This window comes from Chelonoidis abingdonii, chromosome 14 (assembly GCF_003597395.2).
Source record: "Chelonoidis abingdonii isolate Lonesome George chromosome 14, CheloAbing_2.0, whole genome shotgun sequence".
Lineage (NCBI taxonomy): Eukaryota > Metazoa > Chordata > Testudines > Testudinidae > Chelonoidis > Chelonoidis abingdonii.
In genome coordinates, this window is record NC_133782.1 from 11,644,744 (window position 1) to 11,656,472 (window position 11,729).

The 11,729-nt window shown below is 39.1% G+C and overlaps 1 protein-coding gene across 1 annotated transcript in view; it reads right to left on the bottom strand.

Annotated features, from left to right (window-relative positions):
• Positions 1 to 11,729, bottom strand: part of VAPB (VAMP associated protein B and C) — a 59,831-nt gene that overhangs the window by 42,116 nt on the left and 5,986 nt on the right. The window lies entirely within an intron of this gene.

Sequence of the window (11,729 nt, forward strand, 5' to 3'; positions counted from 1 at the left end):
TAGGCAGGTGAAGCGTTAGGGGGTCTTTCGCCCAAGGACCCCTACTGGAAAGTTGGGTACCAACCAGGATTTGAACGCCGGTCTCCCGTATCAAAGGGCGGTCTCCCGTATCAAAGAGCGGCGCTCTTAACCACTACGCTATCCACTCGCTATGTGTATATGAAAAATGGTTGATTGTAAAGCCACAAAGATTGGCAGAAGGGCTCAGTGACAGGTATAGCACTTGTTACTTTATTTTTTTCTTTTAAGATTTGATTAGATTTCAAGTTTATTATGTCCTTTAACAATAAGCTTTAAAATGAAATAAGCTGAAATGTCAAGTGAGACAGCATGGTCTAGAAGAACAAGTACATGGCTGGGAGTCAGGAAGTCTTGAGTTCCAATCAAAGCTCTACCACTGTCTCGCTGTCTATCCTTAGGCTATGTCTACACTACCGCAGTAAGTTGACCTATGCTACGCAACTCCAGCTATGTGAATAACGTAGCTTGAGTCGACATATCTTAGGTTGAGTTATCGCAGGGTCTACACTATGGGGGGTCAACAGGAGAAAATTCTCCCATTTGCTTACCTTACTCTTCTCATTGGGTTAGAGTACAGAGGTCGACTGGAGAGTGATCTATAGTCGATTTGGCAGGTCTTTACTAGACCTGCTAAATCGAACACTGATGGATCGATCTCAAAGCCTCGATCCCCGCTGTAGTGTTGACCTGCCCTTAGATAGTTCACTTAAGGATTTGGCCTGGTGATTAAAATCAATGGGAGTTGACACCAATTTAAACAGGAGCAGGTTTGTGCCCTTAAAATTTCTCTGCCTGTAAAAGTTAGTATAATACTTACCTAATCACAGGGAATCTTGTGAAGATGAATGTTTTAAAAGCACTACATTCCACATTTTAATTATGTGGCTTAATTTGTAATTAAGCAAGCATCAGCAACTTTTTAAATCAAAGTAGTTGAGGAATGAGATGCTGAGAGTATCTGTACTTTATATACATATATTTCAGAAGTACTTGGTTGAAAGCAGCCCGCTTATTCTGAATTTGAAGATTAATTTTTTTAAAAATTAGGCAGATCTGTATGCCTGCATCACCCACTTCTGACCTTTTCACCTCTGGTTTATTCTTTTCACATCTTTGCTACCTTGCTTTCTCCTCCCAATTCCTGCTATGGCTAGGCAGCTCTTTCACTACCTTTGAAAAGTATGTACTACCACTGGAAATAGATACTTCACAAAGATCTGGCCCAGCAGCCCCAAAGCCAGCCATTAACTTACTCCATGTGGAGTGCAGTCATGCAAAACACAGAAAAGCAGAATGAACACCAGACTGTGGAACTTCTACACTGGAGAAGTGATGACAGGCAAATGCGTGTATTGAAGCAGGTACCTATGTATTTCTACTATGGTACACTCCTCAGAGAAGCTACTGAGGCTGCCTGAACCCTGGTGGAACAGGCCTCCAATTAGCTAATATTCACAGCACAGTCTAAGGTAGCCAGTAACCCACAAAGAAGGTTGAGGTGAAATGTGTTGCGCTTTCATCCCTTCTGTGTAAACTACAAATAATTTACAAGATAGCTCTTGGAGGCAGTGGCTTTTTTGTTCTCTTTGTACAGCACCTAGCACAATGAGGTCCTAGTCCATGACTACTGTGCCTGGGCACAACGTTAAGGCAAACAAATAATACCACCACCACCACCAGCTTAGTCCGACCCAGATCAAATGAGTGTTTTATGCACTTCCAGAGTATGTAGCTTAGTTTACGCTTTTCTAGTGAGACTTGGGGAAGAAGAGAAGGTGGTGAATTACTTGATTGAGATGGAAGTCAGAAGGTATTCTGAGATTTAATTGTAACTTGTTATCCAAAGTTATACTGTATTCTATATAGACAGGGTAAGGCAGTCTTGACATAAGGTTATGAGTCTCTCCCACCCTTTAGGCAAATATTATTGCTACCAACCACGTTGTTTTGATAGGCCGGTGAAAAAGAGAGCAGCATGATGATAAGGGCTCAAAGGGTAGTCCGATCAACCCCATTAATATGCTTAGAGGCATGGGGCCGTAGGTTGTCTTATTAGGGGATAAACCCTGATAAGGCCCTTTAGGAACCTAGTACTATTGGATGAGAGAACACAGTGCCTTTGAACTGAAGGATTAGCTTGAAATGACTTGTGAGTAGATTCTAAGGAATTTATGACCGGTCCTGATCTCTAATGATAAGCAGTATGCCTAGGGATCGGAGTCTATAAAGAACAGTAGTTGCTGAATGGCCCAGATGATAAACCTTTTCCATTTGGCAAAGAAGATAGTCCTGGTAGAGTCCTTTCTGCACATACAAGGATATTCTAGATTTCTGGTGAGCAGCTTCTCTCTAGCACTGAGAACTATCAGCAACTTCTAAGGAGTAGGGAAGTTGGCTCTGGCCCTTCCTTTGTGACATCAGGTTAAACTGAAGTAGCTGAATGGGGGGCCAAACTGATAAATTCATTAGATCCAAGAACTAAAACTGCTTTAGCCTGGCTTGTGCCAGGACTTTCATTTTGTCTAAGTCTTGCTGAGTTTTCTAATTATTCTTAGATTTAAAAAAATTGGAGGCTAAGCACATATCAGACTTGGAGACCAGGGAATCTGGAATGCATCTGACAGAAGCCCTTGGCCTTGACTTTCTCTGGAGCAGAATTTGGAACATATTCTGTTTGCAACAATGAACAACAGATCTATGGAGGACTGACTCTGACAAATATTTCTTGGATAATCCTTGACGGCATTCTTTACTGCCCATTCATGACTGCTTGTAAATTGTCTGAGGTGATCAGCCCAAACATTCTGTAGTCCTGTTAAGTGAAGACTACTTAGATTTACATTGTAACTGATACACCAGTTTCCCAGATGCACAGCTTCCTGGCAAAGAGGGGTGGATCTTGTTCCTTCCTGTGTGGTTATGTAAAACATTGCTGTGGTGTCATCTATCAAGATCTGAACAGATGATCCTCTGAGAGCTGGAAGGAATGTTATGCAAGCATGACTAACTGCTCTCAATTCCAGAGTGTTTATGTACACTTGGGCTTGTACATAACCTTGAGTCTAAGTGGTTCAGATGAAACCCCAGCATCTTGGATTGGAGGTATTTGTTATTGTTAGGATGTAATGGTGGAGAGAAGGGAACTCCCTCACAAACTTTTTCAGGAGCCTTCTACCAATCTAAAATTATAAGACTTCCTGTGGGACCTGTATTTTCTTCTCTAGGTGATGTCTGATGGGCTGATATATGACTTCAATCACTCTTGCAGGCAGTGAAAATGAAGTCTGGTATGCTGAATTACATGAGAGCAGAAAGCTATAGGGCCTAGAAGCCCAGGGCAAGTTCTCATGCAGAATTTGGTGCTGTTGATGCAGTTGATTGACTAATCCTATATTGCTGAATCTTTCCTGAAGCAGGTAAGCCCTTGCTGGTTGAATCTAAAATTGCTCCTATAAATTGCCTGGCACAGATAGGGGTTTGTAGTGGGGATGCTACTCCAGTGGTAGCCTCACCTGAGCTAACTCTGTAGTAAAAACCTACCCACATACCGCTGGCCAAATGAATTCTAACTTGAGTGCACAGGGCACATGTGCACCATCAGTGGCATATGAACAAGTACCCAGATTTTAAATGGGAGCTCTTTGGAAAACTCAGTCTGGTGAAAATCTGTTCTCCTCCCTTCCCCATTCCCATCCCCAGCTGAAGTAATCTTGAGGAAAGAGCTATTGGAAAAGCAAAGTGTTACACTGACAGGCACTACTCATGTCAAAATACAGACGAGGGAGTAAGACAGAGAAAAAAATGTTTAAAAACTGCATAATTTTTAAATTAAAAAAAAAGTCAACAGGAAAGAGAAGTGTATAAAAACCCAACGTAACTATGAGATCCAGATGCCAAACTTGTAACGCTGTTCATAGTTTATAAATTATTCAGTTTGGATGGATTAATCATTGTCCTTCCTTCTTTTGCCTGTTTTGGCACAATCTATTTTTGCCAAGAATATGCCTCATGCACAATTGGGGGGGGGAGGGGGGAAACATGACTAAGATATTGAAAGAATATTTTCAGTATATGAATGGACAAGCTCCTTTATCATCTTCTATATCCTTAGCATCATTAACTGTTCGACTTCACAGTTGTAAATACTGTAAAGAGTGAGGTCACACTCAAGCTTGCCAACAGAGACAGATGAGCACGTCATTCAACAATGAAATATTTTTCATGAAATTTTCACTTACTTGTTCCAATCTGACTTCTTTAGAGTTTATTACATTCAAACATGTTGTATTAAGTAGTTTTAGAAGTTTTAAACAACAAACAGAAAATAATCTGAGCAAATATTTTTCTTGTGTTCTAAACTTAAAAACATGCTTTGTCTATGAACGATGAAGTAAACAAAAGGATTGACAGCACATTTTGCCGGATTTTACTTCTAGACATTGTTTTTAAAGGTAAGCATTCTTTTAGAATTGGGTTCCAAATGAATTACATCATATTACTGATGCATGGAAAACACATTTACTAAGTTATACTTTATAGTAGAAGAAAGGGGACATGTGTGTCAGAACAATAATGGGAGCAAAATAGAACTTTTCTATTTTTCCAGTTTAAAAAGAAAAAAAAACCTCACCAGAATAAAATAATCTTGAACAGAAAAAACCTTCCACACAACTTCCCAATACCCTACCTGTACTTGAAAAGAAAATGGTATTTACAGAAAACATAATATTTTTCATCCAAAAAATATTAAAAAACTCTTTACAGCAAGATGAAGTAGGATGAATCTTCTAAGACAGAGGTTCTCAGCCTCTCTCTTTCTGAGGCCCCCCCCCAGCTACAAAAACTCCATGGCCCACCTGTGTCACAATGCTTTTTCTGCATATAAAAGCCAGGACCAGCATAGGGGGTAATAAGCAGGGCAATTGCCAGGGGCCCCTTCCCACTGGGGGCCCTGCGAAGCTAATTTGCTCAGGGTTCGGCTTTAGCCTCAGGCAGTGAGGCTTGAAACCCTAGGCTTCAGCCCCAGGCCATAGGGCTCAGGCTTTCTGCCCTGGGCCCCAGCAAGTCTTATGCCAGCCCAGTACAGCAGATCCCCTGAAACTGGCTCACAGTCCCCCAGTGGGCCCTGGACCCCTCGTTGAGAAGCACTGTTCTAAGAGATTTACATACCGTACAATGTTCATAGGGCAAGTGAAGATCATATTAAAGGTGTTTATGGGCCTGTTTTTCTCAGAGATGCTCAGATCTCAACTTTTACTGGAGTTCCGGATGTTTAGGACTTAAAAATCAAGCCCTATTTGTTTAGTCTTGGTGGAGTGGTGATGCTGGGATGGAGCTCAGCCACATAAGGTATAATGTTGATAGTATATTCAATTTAAAATAAAGTTTATAGAAACTTCAGTCCAAAATAGAATTTGCTACAACAAATACTTATTTTCCTGACTATCTGCTTGTAAAATTATGTTTAGACAACAGTTTCTGCATTTTCATTTGCTATCTAATCTGTCTTTACAGTTATGTCAACTTGTTACCTTCTCCACCTTGCAGCTATTCTCCACCTCACCAACATAACTTCTAAGATTTATTAGAGAAGTGCCAATCCTGGGCTATGGACACGTGACTTTCAGTACTGACCCAATGCAGTAGTTGCTAAAACATGCTCAGTAGCTATGAAATAAGTTTGTGTTCTCAGTCCTATTCCAAATATCTGCATCTCAAAACACACCATACAACCTTGTTGTTAAGTCTCAGTGATCAAAGACTGAATGGCTACGGAGAATTAAGCACACCCTTATTTATGGAAGTAGTCCTTCCAACAGCAAAGAGATGCACAAAGGCTGGAGGAGCCTGCAATGGCACTGCTCATGCTGCTTCTGTACACTGAAATCAGCACAAGACTTAGAGTACCAAAAAATTATATTTCAGGAGTTGTTTTCTAAAAAGGCTTAGTGGTATTAGTGTTACTCCTGAGGGAATTCTGCATATTGTGTCAAAACACCACAATATAATCACACTAGTAAATTATTTTGGTAATTTATTTCAAAATATCTGTAAGCAAGTATGTCTGTAACAATATAGATCACCAAAAAAACCAAACTAATCTGATATTTTTTTATATAAATAGACTCCTTACTATGCATAATACAGAACTTTGAATCATTCATTTAAATTACAATACAGAACTATATTTCCTGCACCTGTCAGAAGCAGTGAAAAGGCATGGGGGAGTCAGGGGTAACGGAGGAGCTGATGGAGAGGGAGGGAGCCTAGGAGTGAACCTGGAGGGTGCTGGGTGTGAGGGTTTTTTTTTTGGGGGGGGGGGCAAGGGGTGGAATTGTTAGGGAGTTGAGAAGCCTCCCTCATACAGACCCTGGCTGACCTCAAGTCTCCCCCATTCAGTCAGACACATCTGCCCCTGTCCCTGCACCCTCTCACCCTCATGGGTCTCTGCAGCCCTCCTCCCACATCCCTTGTCACCCCCACTAGTTCCTAAGTCCATGCTCCAGTGTCCCCCCCCACTAGCCATTCTAAACTCCAGTCTGTGACCCCCACCAGGAGTCCTGTGTGCCCCACTCTGTCCTAACCTGGCTTCGTGGGCAGGATACTGTGATGAACTTCTACTCCTGAGGGAATTCTGCAGCACCAGGCATACAATTCTCCCCTCCACCCTAAAAGACATTCTGAAACAGAAGTATTGCAATTCTGCCTTTTGGTGCCACAATGGCCTCTGGTGGGCAAAAGGCAAAACTGCAGCACTTCTTGGGCAAAATGTATTTTATGTGAGAAGACACAAAATTATGCCGGACAGATGAATTCTATGTGCCCACAGATGCACAGAATTCCTCCAAGAGTAAATTTCATGGTTTGGTGGGCATATTTTCTTCTTATATTTCCTCAGAAGTAATTTTTTTCTGGCCACGAAAGCTCCATCTACCCAGAGATCTCTATTTCAGAACACTGAATGTATTAAATATTGGGGGAGGGAGGAAGAGTAGCAGCTACTATGAACAGTAAATGGACAAAGGTTACAGCAACATAGTAATTTAAAGAAATGGGCATTATTATTCTGCTATAACTCTTGTCTATTTATACCATAAAGACCCTATCAAATGTGTGGCCACTGTAACAAACAGCAACATCATCATTAACATGAGAGCTTTAGAATAAATGGAGAATAATTTTCTTTTCATTATCTAGTTCTAATGTATTTATTTTCTATATACAAGTCAAATTGTATGTGTTCATATACATTATACATGTAATTTATATCTACAAGGTCATTACTGAATTGGAAGAGATTCAAAGATGCAATTTATGTATAATTTTAAGTACCTGAATAAAAAAAAACAACAGCGGATGGAAAATTAAAGGTTTCAGGATACACACAGACTGGCTGCACATTGAGCAGATTATAAAATAACTTCTGCTCTTAATATATTCAGGACCTAAAAATGGAGATCAATCCTGTGCTCTGCAAGCAGTGGAAGCTATGGCTCTGTTGTTGAACTCAGAGAGCTGGATTATTAGTGATGTTTTCAGGATGTGATGGAAAAAAACAAAAATAAAAAAACAGCATGCAGGAGTAACCAGAGAGCCTAATAAAGGCAGAGAAAAACCTAAAATTATTTTTCAGAGGAATCATAGCATAAAATTCAAGATAGTGAGGTGGAAAGCATTCTGCAGTCCTTATATGAAAGCAACTCCCATAGAGGTAATTTGAATTTCTGCATGAGTCAGGAGTGCAGGATTACATCTGCAGTGATCGGAATCTAGTTTAGTTTGTAATTGGTACTGTAAGTGCAGGTACCTATAGCCCCACTATGGTTATAAAATTAAAGCTTTTCTCCCAATATAATTAAAGTTAATCAATTGTTTGCATACAAGCTCTCTTACTTTATTATTGCTTCTTATGCCCCAAACTGGGAATAGATGGGAGGTAAAACAGAGAAAATAAGGCATGCTCAACTTTAGCAGAACAAACATTTGGAAAAATGGTATAAAGTCACATGGTATAAATAAGAAGCAAAAAGACATTTTATAAAGCCTTCATTTTCCTGAATTGTGTAGCCAGTTAATATGACTCTGGGATAATCATGCTTTCAGTGAGCTCAAGTGACTTGTGCTAGGTCTTAAAACTATTTGCAGAAGACAAGATTTCCCTCCATCGTAGGTCCCACACTCTGAGAATCTTACAAACTGCATTGTACACAACTGTAGGATCACTAGGCGTACAAGCATATCCCACCTCTCCTTCCCTAATTCCCTAACCCCTACTGTGGAAACTGAACAAGAAAACAAGATTAAATTGTTCAGAAACACAGCATCTTTAATCCATAGCACCAAGAGAGACTTTGTTTACAGCTCAGAGAAGAACTATGGCATTTAGCATTTCATAGAGTAGTTACTATAATTGAGATAAAGTACTGCAGGAAGCAGCAGAGCCAGTTTTTGAAATATTAGAAAAGGTCTTTGGAGAAAGCAATATTTTGACAATCGATGACAGGAAAAACTTACTCAGCTTTGTATGGAGGAGCATGATTTTTTGTTAGCATAAAACCTCAGTCACTTCTTTCCTATCTAGTCTTAAACCCACTTTTAATTAAATATGGAAGTAGTCATGCTCTGTCACACCGGGAGAACATTTTGAGTGGCAGTAAACGCAAGACAGCTGCTGCAGATTTATTACATAAACCCTTTCTATAAAAGGCTGCCTAACAGGCCAAGTTTTCAAACTCAACAATTAGTCCAGTTACATTTAAAAAAAAAATCCTGTGTCCCTTATGCACACAAGAAATTTCCACCTTAGCATGTAAAGAGGTGGCCTATAATAGATTTCTATATTGAACAAATGTTGAGGGAAAAAACCAAGGCTGTAGAGACTTATTTTAAGCCTTGCCCTTAAACTGGATAATTGTGCTTATGTACTGATGCACATATGCAGAAGCACAGGCTCTCTTCTGTCACTGGCACTCAGCAGAGAGAGATGAAGGAAAGAAAGGTCTCAAAGAAATGATACTAGCAATGAGAATTGTCTACAGTGCTGGAGTTCATTCTTGACGTAAAAAAGAAAGGCCTAATACAGAGGTCCTTAATCTAGTAAAAATGTCCGTTTATGTCAATGGAAGTTATGCTTAATTAGAGACAACAGAATTTGGCTTACAGTAGGGGTTTGGGGAGTTTCTCTATGAAGCATCCTGTTTCTCTATAAATAACAGATGAAATTAGTCCTGGCCAACAGTTATGACACAACAAAACTGCTTAAACCTAATCCAATAAAGCTTTCAAAAACAACCAACTGCATTGACAAAAAAGTTAGTTATTGTACTAACTGGGCAGGTTCTTTCAATACTTGTGTTTTCTCCCTGCAGTGAGCTAATAAGACTGATATGGTAATGAGATATTAGAAAATGAGTGTTACAGTAAGATGTGGACATAATTAACAAGGGTCATTTGATTCCTGCATTGTCTCCAGCTTGGTGAAAACTACATTTAGAGGAAATACTACCAGCTCTCCAAACAAAAAACCCCCATGCACAAATACGGAGATGAACCTGCGTATTACCTAGTTTTGTGAAAAATTAAATTGACACTTATAATGCTCATTAGACTTGACTGAAGAAATGCCTACATCTTTTTGAAATGGTTATTAAGAGATGTACTTTCCACTGCAGTCTTCCATGAGATTACAGGCTCCTCAAAATGAAGAGAAACTCAGCAGACCAATATTACATCTTCAGTTATTCAAAGCAAGTGTTTACACTAAGTTTTATTACCATTAAAACGATAATTTGAAACAAAATTCTGCCTGTAGAATTTGGCTTTATATTCTTCTGAAAACAATCAATTTATATGAATCAAGAATTCACATAACCACCATTGATACGTTTTTAATTCATACGGCTGCAAAGTAAGACAGAAATGCACTGATTTACAGAGGAAAATAAACCACTACTTTGCAACTAGAAGGCCAAAAATTACTATTTAAAAAAAAACAGAGTATGAAGAATTCAACATAATCCAAAGAACTATGATATTTTGTGCACAAATATTTAGAATGCCTCTAGTTATGATCCACTTTGACTAACGGTTCTGAGTATGAAGTCTAACATTTTACCAGTGTTTAGATGCGATAGGGCTACATCTTGCAGTCCCTATGCAAACAAAATTTTAGTTGAAGTTAGTGGGACTTCTGCCCTATGGAGGGCTGCACGATTTAATCCATAGTAACTGAGAAGGCAAACAAACCAAGTTAGACCAATCCATTTTAGGACTTTTACAAGCACTTCGGTTTAAATACTAGTGCTCTTTAGACAAATTAGGTATACCAAGTTTGCCTGATTCACAGTTTAATCAGTGTAACTACTTTGGTTAGGAAAGTGATTTCCCAACCCTGACATAATTACACCAGTACAACTACTAGAGCAGATGCAGTAAAATTAGTATAAAGGTGCCATATACCACTAACTGTTTCCCCTTCCCATAAGGGAAGTATTTCAGCAGCCATTCCTAAGGAACCATGCAGTACAGCATGATTCTACAGTCCCTAAGACAAGCCATAATGGCTTAGTTTTCACGTATGCAATGAAAACAGACTTTGGTTAAGATTTTCCAAATAGTCTAGGGGATTTAGATATCTCTTCAATGAAAATTAATAGAAGATGTGGCTACATCTCTTAGACTGCTTTGAAAAACAACTCATAATCCAATCTTAGATCATGGAATCATAAAAATACAGGAAGACACAGCTGACTCAAAATGGTAAAACTGTGCTAACTAGTCTCTATATTGACACACATCCAATCTCACCTACGGGGTTGTTACTAACACATCCATAAGCAAAAGATGGAAAGTTGAAGGAATCCTGTTGGGGGATATAAAGATTGCCATGAACTGTAACTTAATCTTCAGGATTTTTTTTTTTTTTTTTAAACGGGGATGCTAATTTTCCATAAAGTTACAACTGATTAAAAGTGATCGGGTAATTATAAAGATAATACTAGTGATGCACTTAAAAATCAGTATAATTCAAGGAGTTACACAGCATGTCTGCTCTACCGTAAAGAACATTTAGCAAGTTAGAATAAGTTATTGATTTTATTTGCATTGCAAAAAAAGCTACTGTAACAAACTACAAATATTTAAGTGTTGCAAGGAAAATTATTAATTGTGTTTCATATTTGGGTTGTGTGTTGAGATTTGTATAAATTTAGGAGGTTTAGCTGTTCTTTAGATACTGTATTAGGTTTTTATAATAATCAAACTCAAATGAGCAGGAAGAAATTAATGTTTTGCTGAGAGTACAAAACCACTTACTTTGATTAACCGTTACATAATTAAAGTGAAACGTGAACTGATAAGTTTTCCAACAGAATACTGGATAGCTATTCAGACAGTAGTCTTCAAATAGATGGGAGTAGAGAAATCCTAGTACAGACTGCCATTATGCATGAATCCGGAAAGGCTCATGGGCCACGTCTACACTACGGGATAATATCGAATTAGCTAAAATCGGTTTTATAAAACTGATATTATAAATTCAATTTCATACGGCCACACTAGGCACAGTAATTCGGCGTTGTGCGGCCATGGTCCAAGGCTAACGTCAATTTCTGAAGCGTTGCATTGTGGGTAGCTCTTCCGTAGCTATCCCATAGTTCCCGCAGTCTCCCCCGCCCCTTGGAATTCTGGGTTGAATCATTATTGTCGCG